This window comes from Dermacentor silvarum, chromosome 1, assembly GCF_013339745.2.
Source record: "Dermacentor silvarum isolate Dsil-2018 chromosome 1, BIME_Dsil_1.4, whole genome shotgun sequence".
In the NCBI taxonomy this organism is placed as follows: domain Eukaryota; kingdom Metazoa; phylum Arthropoda; class Arachnida; order Ixodida; family Ixodidae; genus Dermacentor; species Dermacentor silvarum.
The window spans coordinates 159,032,246-159,046,078 of NC_051154.1; the positions used below are offsets into that span (position 1 = coordinate 159,032,246).

At 46.8% G+C, this 13,833-nt stretch overlaps 1 protein-coding gene across 2 annotated transcripts in view; it reads left to right on the forward strand.

Moving 5' to 3' along the window:
• The window catches only part of LOC119436293 (CKLF-like MARVEL transmembrane domain-containing protein 8), a 111,369-nt gene that overhangs the window by 19,931 nt on the left and 77,605 nt on the right, over positions 1–13,833 (forward strand). The gene's annotated exons all lie outside the window — the stretch shown is intronic.

Consider the following 13,833-nt stretch of genomic DNA (forward strand, 5'->3'; position numbering starts at 1 on the left):
ACTCATCATCACCAGAAGTTAAGAAATTTAAACGTCAACCATCAGCTGGTAATATTATGCCAACACTATTCTGGGACATGGAAGGTGTGGTAGCCGTTCATTTCACCCCAAGAGGCGAAACTGTGACCAGTGAGAACTATTGCGATGTGTTGTGAACTAAACTGAAACCTTCAATCAGATCCAAACGTCGTGGAAAACTTGGAAAAGATGTCATCCTGCAGCAAGATAACGCTCGGCCACACTCTGCCAAACGGACGGCCGAAACAACAATAAAGGAGTTGGGATTCGAATTGCTGGAACACCCGCCATACAGTCCAGAGCTGACTCGAAGCGATTTTCATATGTTTGGACCATTGAAGGAAGCGCTCAGGGGGAAGAAGATTTGCAACCGATGCAGAAGTCATTGATGCGGTGCAGAATTGGTTACAGGTGCAACTAAAAAAAACTTTTTTTCCGACAGAATCAAAAAACTTGTGAAACGTTGGGCAAAGTGCGTTGAAGTACAGGGCCGTTGAGTAAAAAAGTAATGTATGTTTCAGTTTTCTATCATATATAGAATAAATGTACCTTTTCTCAAAAGTCCCCTTACTTTTTGACTTCCCCTCGTGTATTCTGGGGTTTTACGTGCCAAAACCACGATTTGATTATGAGGCACGCCGTAGTGGGAGACTCCGGATTTATTTTGACCACCTAGGATTCCTTAACGTGCCCCGAATGCACGGTACACGGACGTTGTTGCATTTCACCCCCATCGAAATGCGGCCGCTGCGGCGGGATTCAATTACCGGGCCCTCGGGCTAGTAGCGCAACACCATAGCCACTACGCCACCACGACGGGTATTTCGGATGTAAGATATCGTTTTGCTGGATCATGTGACCTTGTGACTCTATTTTGCCATACATGATATGAGCGTTCCTAGGCAATTGCGCCGGTATCTGAGAAAGTCCACAATGAAAAGCAACAAATTTATTTCGAAGTTCCGACCAGGGACCTCACGATACAGTCGAACGCCTTAATAATGAAGTGCTTGGTGTCTTCGAAATCATGCGTTATAAAGGTCACTTCGTTGTAAAGGTCGAGCACCGCACAGTTCACAGTTGAGCCGGGACAAAATTATTCCTTCGTTATACGGATCAATTCATTGTAGAGGCACTTGACTGTATATGAATTGCGAATTACTATTGAGAAAGTGGCTGAAAATACGTCAGCGACACTTATGTTTATAAGAAACTGACATAGATTTGATTTTAAATCCCACACCAATGAGTGCCTGACAGCGGTCCCTGACCCCGCACAGTATAGCAGCAGTGCCGCGCATATAAAGAATACACGTTTGCTACAAGTAATTTTAATAATTAAGCAAAGCATAACTTGGTATTTAAGTCTACAGAAATAATTCATCAGCAGGTAAGGCAATGGTGTTTTAGAGTTTACACAACGAAATACAATCAATATAAGACACTTGCAAAATGCACAAGCAAAAAAAAAAAAAAAAAAAAATACATGCGCTTGTCTAACTCTTATGCAGAAAGAACCTAAAAATAAAATTGACAGAAACCGTCAGAAATTACCACACGCCAATATAAAAAAAAATAATTCAAGTCACTGTTGTAATAGAACACATGCATATGAACAGAAACTGATATCATTTTTATTTTTTCTGCACTTTAATCACCAAGGTCGCTTTCACCAACATATCTAGGATAAGTCGTGATTACACAATCGAATTCGACCGTCAACCCTGCAAGAGGGTTTTTTTTTTTTTTTTTTTTTTTTTTGAAGGTGATAAGCGACTGATACTGCAACGCTATGTTGACAATCTCTGGACAGCGATTCAGTCGATCCTGTATTGGATAATCCAACGAGTTGGGTGCTGCTGATTATACTTTATTCGGACCCGTCCACTCACCCTTAGGTCACATAAAGCAACGCTGATCTTGTGTTTTCAAATATGGTTAGACGGCCCCAAAGAATTCGAGACGATGCAAGCGGCGCAAGGCGAAAATTTGCTATGGCGGGGCTTGCTCAGTGCCAGCATTCGCAGCAACGCGGGCCTGCATGGCGCGTCCCGCGTGTTGTCCGCGACAGTGTGTCGCGGCGAAGCACTAAAGACAATCTTCGCTGCCACAGCAGGGGAGGGATACGTAAGAAATAAAAGTATTACTTTTACATTTTTAAATAAAAGCCTCAGCCGTTGTTTTGTTAGATTCGCCAGCATGCATACGACAGTACCTGCTTTCAAAAGGGCGGCAATTGCCGGTATTGATCGCCAGGCTAGACCCGCCTGGTGCTATGACCCACCACAACCACCATATTCTTTTTTTTACTGAATAGCTTCTTGGAAAAGAGCTCTTTACATAACCTAAACTTGGAATAAAGTTTAATCGCTTTTCTTTCTTCGACCCACCCCCTCCCGTCCTGCTTTGGCGTCTGAGAAATCTAGTCACGTTAATCATGAGTGGTTTAGACATAGACGTTTAGACATAGACGTTTAGACGTTTAGACGTTTAGACATAGTAAAACAACACAAATTTCTGGGGGTTATACTATACAGACAACTTTCTTGGAATGCTCACATTAAAGCACTCGAAGAACAAATAAACTCAACAATAAATGTTCTTCGCCGCGTAGCAGGCACGACATGGGGAGGGTCGGTTTCTTCTCTACTGAAAGTGCATAATGCACTTATAAAGCAAAAAATAGCTTATTCTTCACCTGTTCTGCATGGAATCTCCCGTTCATCTGAAGAGCGACTTCAACGGTTAATAGCTAGGAGCCTTAGAGTATGCTTAGGTGTTACCCGAGCAACCTCAAGTTCCTTAGTAATTGCAGAGGCACGTCATCCTCCATTCCCAATTATGAGGACGGTTGAAACCTGTCGACACTACTTTCGCGTTTCAGTGCAGCACAAAAGGCACCCACTAGCAATTACACTTATTGAGAGAGACAGGGCGAACATCAATACTGTGATTAAGGTGCAAAAAAATCTACTACCACACAGCGAATTTTGGATCTCAGATATTTCCTACCCTCCATGGCGATTTGTCGCCCCAAAAATTGAACTTTCGGTTGACGGAATTATTCGCAAACGAGACATGTTTATGCTAGCAGCCCAACAACTGGCGCTGTACCAGATATACTTTCGCTACCCTGGATATATTCAAGCGTATACAGACGGTTCTTGTCAACCAAATTCTTCTACAGCTGCCTTTGTCATTCCAGAATGGAACCGAATACAGACGTTTAAACTTTCTCACACGACATCATCAACTACAGCAGAGCTTTTTGCTATATTGTCTGTGTTACGATACATAAACTCAACGCAAAAAGGGAACCAATGGGTCATCCTTTGTGACTCACAAGCAGCTTTGTCGTCACTTCGTGGTGGCATCAGCAATTCCCAAAACATGGCGTTAGTTTATGAGACACTAAAGGAGCTCACAAAGACAAGTGAAAAATCTCGCACAATACTGTTCCAATAGATACCTGGGCACTGCAATATCCCTGGGAATGTTGCAGCAGACATGGCTGCTAGACAAGCGCATATTAATACCGACACACACGGTCTCCCTCTAACGCAAGGAGAATTGCGGCACATACTAAGACAGATCTCAGTCCGTGGTTGCAAAGCGACATGGTTTGATCAGAACTCGAAATCTTCAAATTTGTTTCACATTGACCCTGCACTTCAATTCAAAATCCCGTCCACATTAAATACAACCAGAGCCTTCGAAACACTCATTCACCGTCTGCGGCTCGGTACCGCGTACACAAAACATTTTCTCCAAAAAATTTCGAGAGCTGATAGTCCGGAATGTACTTGCGGCCACGCGGATGAGGATGTACAGCATCTTCTGTTAGAATGTCCGCGACACGATACACACAGACAACGTTTAGCACGTTATTTAGAGACATTAGACCGCAGGGCCTTCAGCCTCAGGAAGATATTAGGTCCTTGGCCAACATATTCGTTGCAAAGACGAGCGTTAATGGCCCTCCAAAGATTTCTAGAAGCGAGCAATATTCTCGGAAACTATTGAAAAGAGTGTTTATCTGTGATAAACTCACTCTATGGTCAATTCGACACCTGGGTTCATGTAGTTTCCTTTAAATCGAATCCATGCTATCTTATGTGCCGTGATTTTAGTATAATTACGTGACCGGACTTTGTGTTTACTTTAGTGCAGCTATGTGACTGAACTTTGTGTGCCCTTTTTCTGAGTGGACTTTCAGTTTTAGTGTGGCATTAGTGTACTTATGTGACTGGATTTTGTGTTTAACTTTATGCGCCTTCATGACTGAACTTTGTGTTGCTGTGTTTCTGAGTTGACTTTCAGTATTAGTGTGGTATTAGTGCAATTATGTGACTGGACTTTGTGTTATTGTGATTTGGAGTTGACATTTAATTTTAATGCGTGTAGGTTCTTTCTTTCTTTCTTTTTTTTTCTTTTTTTTTTCATACCTCTATGTGAAAAGGAGTAGCCGGCGCCAATTAAAGGCGCCAACATCTCCTAAAAACTATATAATAAAAAAAATCATGAGTGGTCGATGAATACACGAAATAAATCGCAGGTCCGTGCAAAGAAAACATCGAAAGAAACGGAAATGTCTGTTTCACGACATTTCGCGTGACTAGCGCTGGACGCGTCGGCGCCTACGAGCGACAGCCTTCCTGGCATGCCACAAACGAAGGCAGGCTAACCAAGGTTGGCACAGTGCCAAGAACGCTGTTGCTTGCCGACGCCGAACGCGTTGGAGGCTAGCCGCTCGATATCAATCGGCCAGCTTCTTTTTTTTTCTCTTGGCTCAGGCGCCGCGGAGAGAAGAGAGGCGGCCGGGGGTGGGGAAGGGAGGGAGCTGGCGAAGAGGAGGCCGCGTGCTCATACACGCGGTCTCCTCCTCCTCCTCCTGGTTGCCATGGCTACGGCGCGGCAGTTTCTTGATACGAACCACGAACCACAAATTACGGCTGGCTTAAAAAGCTTCGCTGTTAAAAAATAAAAAAAAGCTCTTCTAATTATTTACAACATTTACGCATTGGGGATGGATGTGTTAAATGGTTTTTAGATATCGAGACACATGGGAGTGATCACATTCCCACGTACCTTATCATTAAAGGGATGTCCAGGTCCTTCCCACGGAACACCATTCGATTAATTGACTGGACTAGATTTACCTCTGCCATGGAACATGCTTGTCGAGATGGCTTGTCCTCTGGATTAGAGGAAACAATCAAGTGTGCAATGCGAGACGCCACACGCACGGTCACGGTTTCGTCGAAGCACACGGATTTGGATATAGAGTTGGAGCGGCTTCGTGCACTCCGTCGTCGTGCGGAGCGGCGATACCGGCGGACAAAATCCATTGATGACCTTAGGACAGCCAGACGACCTCAAAAGAAAATTCAACGTCGCATGGATAGATTGGCATCACGACGTTGGACAATGTTTTGCCAGTCACTAGACCCCCGGAAGCCACTTTCCCACATCTGGAGAATCGTACGTGGTCTGCGTTCCCTCCCTGAACAACGCTTCCCGTTCAAAGCACTGGCGCTCTTCCAGAGGCGGCTGGATGTTGATGTTGCAGAAGACTTGTGCAAGGAGCGTTGGCCAAGCAACCGGTCCAGGCTCTCCAGCCCCCAGTGACATCCCCGTTTCGGGTGACTGCCGCATGGATCTTCCTTTCACAATGGAGGAACTTGAAGCGGCTCTTGCTCTATGCAGGCGTTCTTCATTCCCGGGATCAGATGGAATACCCTACTGCGCCTTGAAAAACCTCAGTGAATGCGCACGTAGAGAACTGTTAGACCTCTACAATGTATCCTGGCAAGGTGGCATGGTTCCCGAAGAATGGAAGACTAGCCGCTTGGTTCCTCTCCTGAAGCAAGGCAAGCCCCCACTTGAACTTACCTCATACCGCCCTATAGCGCTGGCCAGCTGTGTGGGAAAGATAATGGAAAAGATTATCCTTGCCCGCTTGGAGTGGTACCTGGAACACTACACCATGTTCCCAAATTGCATGGCTCGTTTTCGTCGAGATCGCTCATCAATAGATAGTGTTGTTGATCTCGCTACGTATGTCCAACATCAAAAGTCATGCAAAAGATTATCTGCAGCTTTGTTCTTGGATGTCAAGGGGGCAAACGATAACGTATCTCACGAGGCTATCCTCGATGCTCTTGAGATGGTTGGCTTAGGTGGTCGAGTTTTTCAATGGATTTCTCATTACCTTTTTATGAGATCGTTCTCTGTGAGTACCGGCGATGGTCAAACCGTACGACACTACACCTACCGAGGCGTCCCTCAAGGCGGAGTACTAAGCCCCACCCTATTCAACCTCGCACTCATTGGTCTCGTTGAACATCTGCCAGCAGCGATCAAGATATCTATGTACGCAGACGACATATGTATATGGACTTCAGGTGTGACACGCCCTCGGATACGTGCAAGACTTCAAAAAGCTGCTACACTGACAGCTATATACCTCAGCAACCAAGGTCTTGAAATCTCGTCAGACAAATGTGCACTGGTGGCATTCACCCGCAAACCAATGACACCCTATGCCATCTCTATAAATGGTCAGATAATTCCTTCTGAGAAGACTCACAGATTTCTTGACATAATCATTGATAGAGATGTCTCATGGAGCCCACACGTGACCTACTTGAAACAGCGTTTGGCAGCAGTCTCCCAGCTTTTCAAGTTTTTGGGCGGAAAGACTTGGGGAACTTGTGTCAGTACATGCAATGTTGGAATTGTACAGGGCTCTTTTTCTGGGCTTCTTGAGATACAGTTTGCCCTTACTGACCAACAATTCCCAGACAAACCTTCGTGCTCTACAGGCTATTCAAGCTCGGGCTCTAAGTGTTTGGCTTGGTTTGCCGAAATGCACATCAACAGTGGCGACTATTGCAATCACCCGGGACCAACCCATACAAACACACATTGCGGTGGAAGTGTTGAGAGTGCACATTAGGCACTTTGCCCGGGCCCGCTCCCATCATCTGGCAACACTACCGTCAGAAAGGCCGCAGGCATCATTTTGCACTCTTATTTCGGAGTATTACACTTGCCTTCCATCAGGTTTCTCCCCCGCAACTAAGCCATCGATTCCTCCATGGTGTTTGGATCGACCTGCAGTGCACCTCACCGTACCAGGAATGAGAAAGAAAGCTGAGCTGTCATCACCTGCACTTAAACAACTCACTCTGCTCCTTTTGCACGAAAGGTACACCGACCACGTACATAATTATACTGACGGATCGGCAAATCTCCAGTATTCCTCTGGAGCCGTGGTATTCCCAGCGAAAGCCACCACCATCAGTTTCAAGACGTGTCACCCAACGACATCGACGGCTGCGGAACTTGCAGCTCTTCGCGCTGCACTTCGTCTCGTCAGCCAAGAACAACCTCGAAGATGGTCAATATTTAGTGACTCGAAGGTCGCATTGAAGTCTTTGCTATCAGCCCTGCGACGTGGACCACACGAACAACTGGTATTCGAGATTAGAGAACTAATTCATACCTTGACTGAGAAAGGACACCACGTGACCTTTCAGGGGCTTCCAAGTCACTGCGGCGTCATAGGAAACGAACACGCCGATAACGCTGCTCGGTCGGCTCTTCAAGGCGACGAAGAGGAACCAATACCGTTATCAAGGACAAATACCGCTCGAAAACTTCGAATGCTCACCCGGGATATCAAGTTCTCCCTGTGGAACGCAGGAAGTTTTCATAGCAACCGGCTGCACAACTTAGACTCCTCTCTACGCCTTTGCATCCCAGCTGGACCCTGCGTCGAGAAGCTACCCTACTTTTTTTTCGAATATGGCTAGGAGAGGCCTTTACTAAGTCTTTTGCATTCCGAATCGGGTGGGCCGACGACGCCTCGTGTGATGACTGTGGTAGCGAGGAGACTCTTCAGCACCTTCTCTGTGACTGTCCTCGCTACAATTTACAGAGACGATCGCTCGCAATCGCGATAGCGCGCTTTGACCAAAGACCTCTAACAGAGGAACTTATTTTAGAATGCCGACATCACAAGCCATCGCAGCGGAGGGCGACGAGGGCACTCCTGCAGTTTTTAAGGGCAACAGACTTGGACAAGCGGCTGTAGCCCGGACCGATGTTTATAGTGCTGCAAGTGCTACTGTGCTGTGCCACCTGTGACCGATTGTGAATGTGTATCTAAGCTCCTTTCTTTCTCTATCTCTACTTTCCTGTCATTTCACCTCCCCCTCCCCTCTCTCCCCAGCGTAGGGTAGCAAACCGGATCTTCCCATCTGGTTAACTTCCCTGCCTTTCCCCTTTCTTCTCTCTCTCTCTCTCTCTAGGGATGGAAATATCGCCTCTTGCATGCAGAAGCCATAAATACGGGTGTTTCAGCAAACACTTTCAAAAAAATTTTAAAGGTTGCGTGTGGCAGATAGCACAATTCTAGTTCATGAGCTGGCCTACTCGAAGAGGCGGACATTACTTGCTCAAAAAATTGAAATGCATAATCGACTAATCAACAAAATTTCACCAATTAGGTTTTTAACTTATGGCCCATGTTGCAATTTACAAATTCTAACCGTGGAGTTCGCAAGGCGGATGCACTAGGAACTAATTCTCAGGATGGCACCAGTTTCGAGATTATAATTCCCGAACATTGCGGACACATGCATTAGCGTTCCAGTTACTTTTGTGCTAAACGGCTATGGTTGCTTAGTGACTATGGTGTTGAACTGCTAAACATGAGGTCGCGGGATCAAATCACGGCTACAGCGGCTGCATTGCGATGGGGGCGAAATGCTAGAACACACGTATACTTAGATTTAGGTGCACCTTAAAGAACCCCAGGTGGTCTAAATTATTACAGAGTCCTCCACTACGGCGTGCCTCATAATCAGATCGTGGTTCTGGCACGTAAAACCCCATAATATATATATATATATATATATATATATATATATATATATATGCATACTTTTGTGCTTCGATGCATAATACGACGTTTTGTTAAGAAAGTGAGCGGCACGCCAATGCATTTCACCGTAAAGTTAAAGAATTAATATCTCAACGCTGGTGTCAGCCTGAGAATTCGGTCCAAGTGGATCCGAACTCCACGGCAAGAACTTGTAAATTGCAACATGGGCCACAAGGTAATTAGCTAAAAACTTAATTGGTTAATTTTGTTAATTAGTCGATTATGCATTTCAATTTTTATGCAAGTAATGTCCGCCTCTTCGAGTAGACGAGCTCATGAACTAGAATTGCGCTATCTGCCACAGGCAACCTTTACAAATTTTGAAAGTGTTCGCTGAAACACCTTTATATAGAATTCAGTCAGTAGCCGAAATGATGCCAAGCCGGATTCACTCGAAATCAGAATAAATAGAAGTCTAGAAGTCATGCGCAGCAGCGCTTATACTCGGACTCAAAGTACTAAAAAAAAGAGTGCAGTTTGGCCGGGAAGGCGAAGCAGTATTAGTGATAGCGAAGTAGAAGACAATTACACGAAGGAAGATTCTTACCATGTAAATCCGTGTAAGGATCGCACCCGTGTTAGGGCCGCACCCCCAACTTGACAGGCAATATAAAAAAAAAAAAGACATCCAACCGAGAAGCAATCGTGTTCCGTGCGCCGATTCTGATCGGGCTCAACAGCGAATTGACGCGCGCAGCGTACTTTCGCGCGTCGCTACTGGATGTCGAGAGGAGGCGATCGCGGAGGTTTACGGCGGATTTCATACTCGTAGTTGGACAAATGAGGTAAAATGGACCGGTCCTATGAAAGGCCTGTCAAAATCGAAACAGAAAAATGCGGCGCTTACACGAGCCTCTACGTTAGTTATAGTGGCCATATAAATTGTAGTAAACATTCACCTAAAGTTAAAATAGCGAGCATAGTGTAATGCACGGACCACGTAAACCTGTAAATACCTCACTGGATGACCTCGAGCACTCGCTTTCACAACGCAAGCATTATGAAGAAGGCCGGCAGCGGAGGCGAACGATTCGTACAGCCGCGCGATTCACCGCAACTCCAAAAATTAGATTCATCATCATTATCTGCTTATTTTTATGTCCACTACAGACGGTATCTGTCAGTGATCTGCAATGACATCTGTCTCTTAACTCTGCAACACTAGGGGCGCGGTAAGACAGCCCGGCAATGAAGACAGCGCGCATGAAGTTAGCAGCCATCCCTGCCCGCCCTTTATCATTGCACCCACCAACGATTACCAACAAATAGACATGGCACGCGGGCCGCATAAGCGTCAGCCGCGCACAGTCATTCACAGCTACGGCAGGGCTAGATGAGAAGACGCGTGCTTTCCTTCCCATTAGCGTTTGATTACGTGACCTACAACAAACCCGAATATTGAGCGCGTGGGCAAGATAATGCCCATCAAGCCGCCATCCTTTTCGGCTCAGTGTTACGTGCTTTTTCCCGCACCCACAGTGTATGGGTCGTTCATTTATATGATTTTTTGATTTAATAAGGAACATCACGGCGACGACAAAAGCAAAAATTTGCCTGGAGTGACGATGTAATTGCTTAGGCCATAAAGCGAGAAATAGAGAATTGTTAGCACAGGGTATATATATATATATATATATATATATATATGGGTAGGTTTCGGAAAGCTGGTCGGGGCCCAGCCCTCCCCCACCCCGTCCTGGAAAAATGAAAACTTTCCGCCTATGGAGCAGCGTATGTAGTGCTTGTTCTAAAAGCGAGGCTAAAATGTATTCAAAGCTATCCAAACTTCCCGCTTATGAATAGAATCAGGATCAGTGTGTTTTACTCTTCGTTCTTTATTTGGCAAATATTCTGAAGCAGCGGCTTGTCACGTTTCTGACTCAGTGAAGTTCGTCGGTGCGGTCACTATCTGATTATTTTCTGCCTAATCGCTCGAGGGTGTGCTCAGTTGCAATAGATTTGTTCTAGCTGCACACAAGGCTTGGAAGGTAGCTGTTCTGTACTTTGTAATAGCTTGTAGCAAAGATGTATTATTGCTAGTAACTCGCTTACTCTTGTGGACCATCACGAAACATTCAGCTTCGACCATTCGTGTGCTGTCGGTGTAGTCACTGTCACCCATGCTTTGCTTTGGCGCATTGATTCATTGAGTGCGCCCATTCACATATTCTTAATACGTTGGCGATATAGTGGGCGTAAGTTTGCGTGCGAGTTGGGGTAGATGCGTGTAGATAACGTGCACGAAACTTATATACCAGGAAGCGGCGCTACTCTTTTTGTCATTGTTTAACCAGCGGCACTCACTTTTGCCGACGTTCCGGGGTTGAAGTCTTTGCTTTGGAGATTAGCGACACTACGCTGGTGGAGGAGTGATTTTTTTTAAGGGGCGAAGCACCTTATGGCCGAGCCTTGTCCCTCCCTCGTCGTCGCCCATCGTTCGTAGCTCTGGTTTGCATGGAGTCCGCTAAGGGCGCTGCGGTGCACAAGGGCGTAAAACCCCTATATATAAAAAGTAGCGTCACGCTTTGAAGAATGCCGCCGCCTCCTCGCACACCCTGTCCGAGGCCGACGCCGCGTCGGTATTGGCCTAATGGCATCACGTGGACCGTCGAGCCCCCGGGCGCTGGCTGCGTTTGTTTACGATCACGCTCCATCGCCATTTTCGCCCGAGAAGCGTCTTCCGACTGGCGAGGAGCACGACGATAGCGACGAACACAGTCGGCGATCGTCGAATCTGATCAGCGGTGAAAGATAAACAAGTGCACGTGTTTCAAGCGGTGCAGGCGGCGCAACGGTCGAAAAAGGAGCGCGAGAGAGAGAAACGAGGAGGAGGGAAGGCGGAGGAGGAGAGTGTCGCTACTTTTTATATATAGGAGTTTTACAAGGGCGTTCGTTCCCGACGCGCGCTCTTTCTTCAGCCATGGATGATAACGGTCGCTTCTGATAACGGCGCGCCCGCTATGGATGAAAAGGCGAGAGTGGCGGCTCAACTGCAAGCGGAGCCGAGGGCTCGCAAAGCTGCTGCAGCACGGCGACGCAGACAACAAGCGGACCCGGAGTCTAGGGCGCGGGAAGCTGCAGCAAAACGGTAACGCCGGCATGCGGACCCGGACCTGAGGGCTCGCAAAGCTGCAGCAGTACGGCAACGCCGGCAAGCGGACCCGGAGCTGAGGGCTCGCGAAGCTCGCGCTTGAACCGAGCATCTGCGCGCCACCAACCTCAGGTAGATAACGCTTCCGGCGTTTTGCCGCCGCTTCCCGCGCTCTCGCCGCCTCTAGGTCCGCTTGCCGGCATCGCCGTGCTGTTGCACTGATCACAAGGCAGTCTTAATGAAGGGAAAACAAAGTCCGCACCTCAATACCATATATGACCAATAAAACAACATTGTATATACTGTACACATATGTGTTGTCACTCATTTGCATGTTCGAGTGGGCAATGTACGGGGGATTCACCGTTACCCGAATGATCCCCCGGTGCTTCGCCTAATCACCATCATTCACTTCGTGGATGTGCGGTATTTTTTTTTTTTTTTTATCCACGAGGAAAGTTGTGCATCGAGAAGGGCCGGCAACACCGGCTGTCCGTATGTAGCAACGGTCCGTGAACTTGGTCACGCATATTCATTCCATTCCTTAATATGCCAGTGACTATTTTTGCAGCCAACTACTGCACACATCTTCAATCCAGTGTTCCGCATGTTGCAGCATGAAAGGAGCACAGTGCGTGAGCGAAAACCCAGTCGCATTTCCGACGGCTGATCGCGCAGAAACAGGGCAGAAGCGGTAATGGTTTCGTATTCGCGCGCTTTCGCTGAGGCAACGTGCGGATACAGATGGATGGATGCTATGCGCGTTCCCTTTGAAACGGGGTGGTGGGTTGCGCCACCAAGCTCTTGTTATTATTTTGCCTAATGTCCTACCTTTATTTTCGAGAAAACACACAACTCCAAAGAATTCCAAGCATCAAACTTTTTGAACCATTACTGGGAACTCTGTTTCTGTACGTTTCCGTTGTTCCAGGTCTCCCTACTTTTCTGCCACCAAACTTTCCCCCCTGCTATCCCTGAACCCAAGGGCTTCAAGGAGGTAAGAGGAGCCTAGACTGGCAGCTGGATAGATTTCTGCACATTCCAATAAAACATGCTCCATCGTTTCCCTAGCTTTACCGCAGCAAGCACACGCGTCTTCATCCTCGGTGTACCTCGCTTTATAACTACGCGTTCTAAGGCAGCCTGATCTCGCTTCGAAAAGTAAGGAGCTTTGTTTCTTTCCTGATTTCGTTTCTTCCCTTGAGGTAGTTAGTCATAGCAGGTTTCTTTTCCATTGCCGCCACCCATGACACATTGTCTCAGCCTCTCTTTGCGTTTGACGTTCTTTGTTGCCGTGTTCCTGACCATACCGGTCGCATACTTGCCGGTAAGCTTCCTAGTTATTTTTCTCTACTGTCAGTCAATGTGTTGCCTGTACAAATTAAATACATGAACATCTCTAGCACCCCATTTACTTTCTTCCATATTCCTCAGTCGTTCTTCAAAATCAATTTTGCTCTGAGCCTCCCTTACTTCCAAGTTTGTCCAGCCCATATCACCCTGCACAGCTTCATTAGTAGTCTTCCCGTGAGCGCCCAATGCGAGGCGTCCCACTTACCTTTCGGCGCGCCGCCGAAAGCGCCATCTCGTTTCTTGAGAACAGACTGCTCCGCGAAAAAAGTCAATTCAGTATCATCCAAATAAATTTTTGAAAATTTTTTTTTTCGTTTTCCTTTTCGCGGCCCGCGCATGGCAATCTTTCCAGATGGGCCTCCTACAAAGCAGCGACGACGGGGCGGGTGACAAGCACATCTGGCACGACGCGCATGTAATT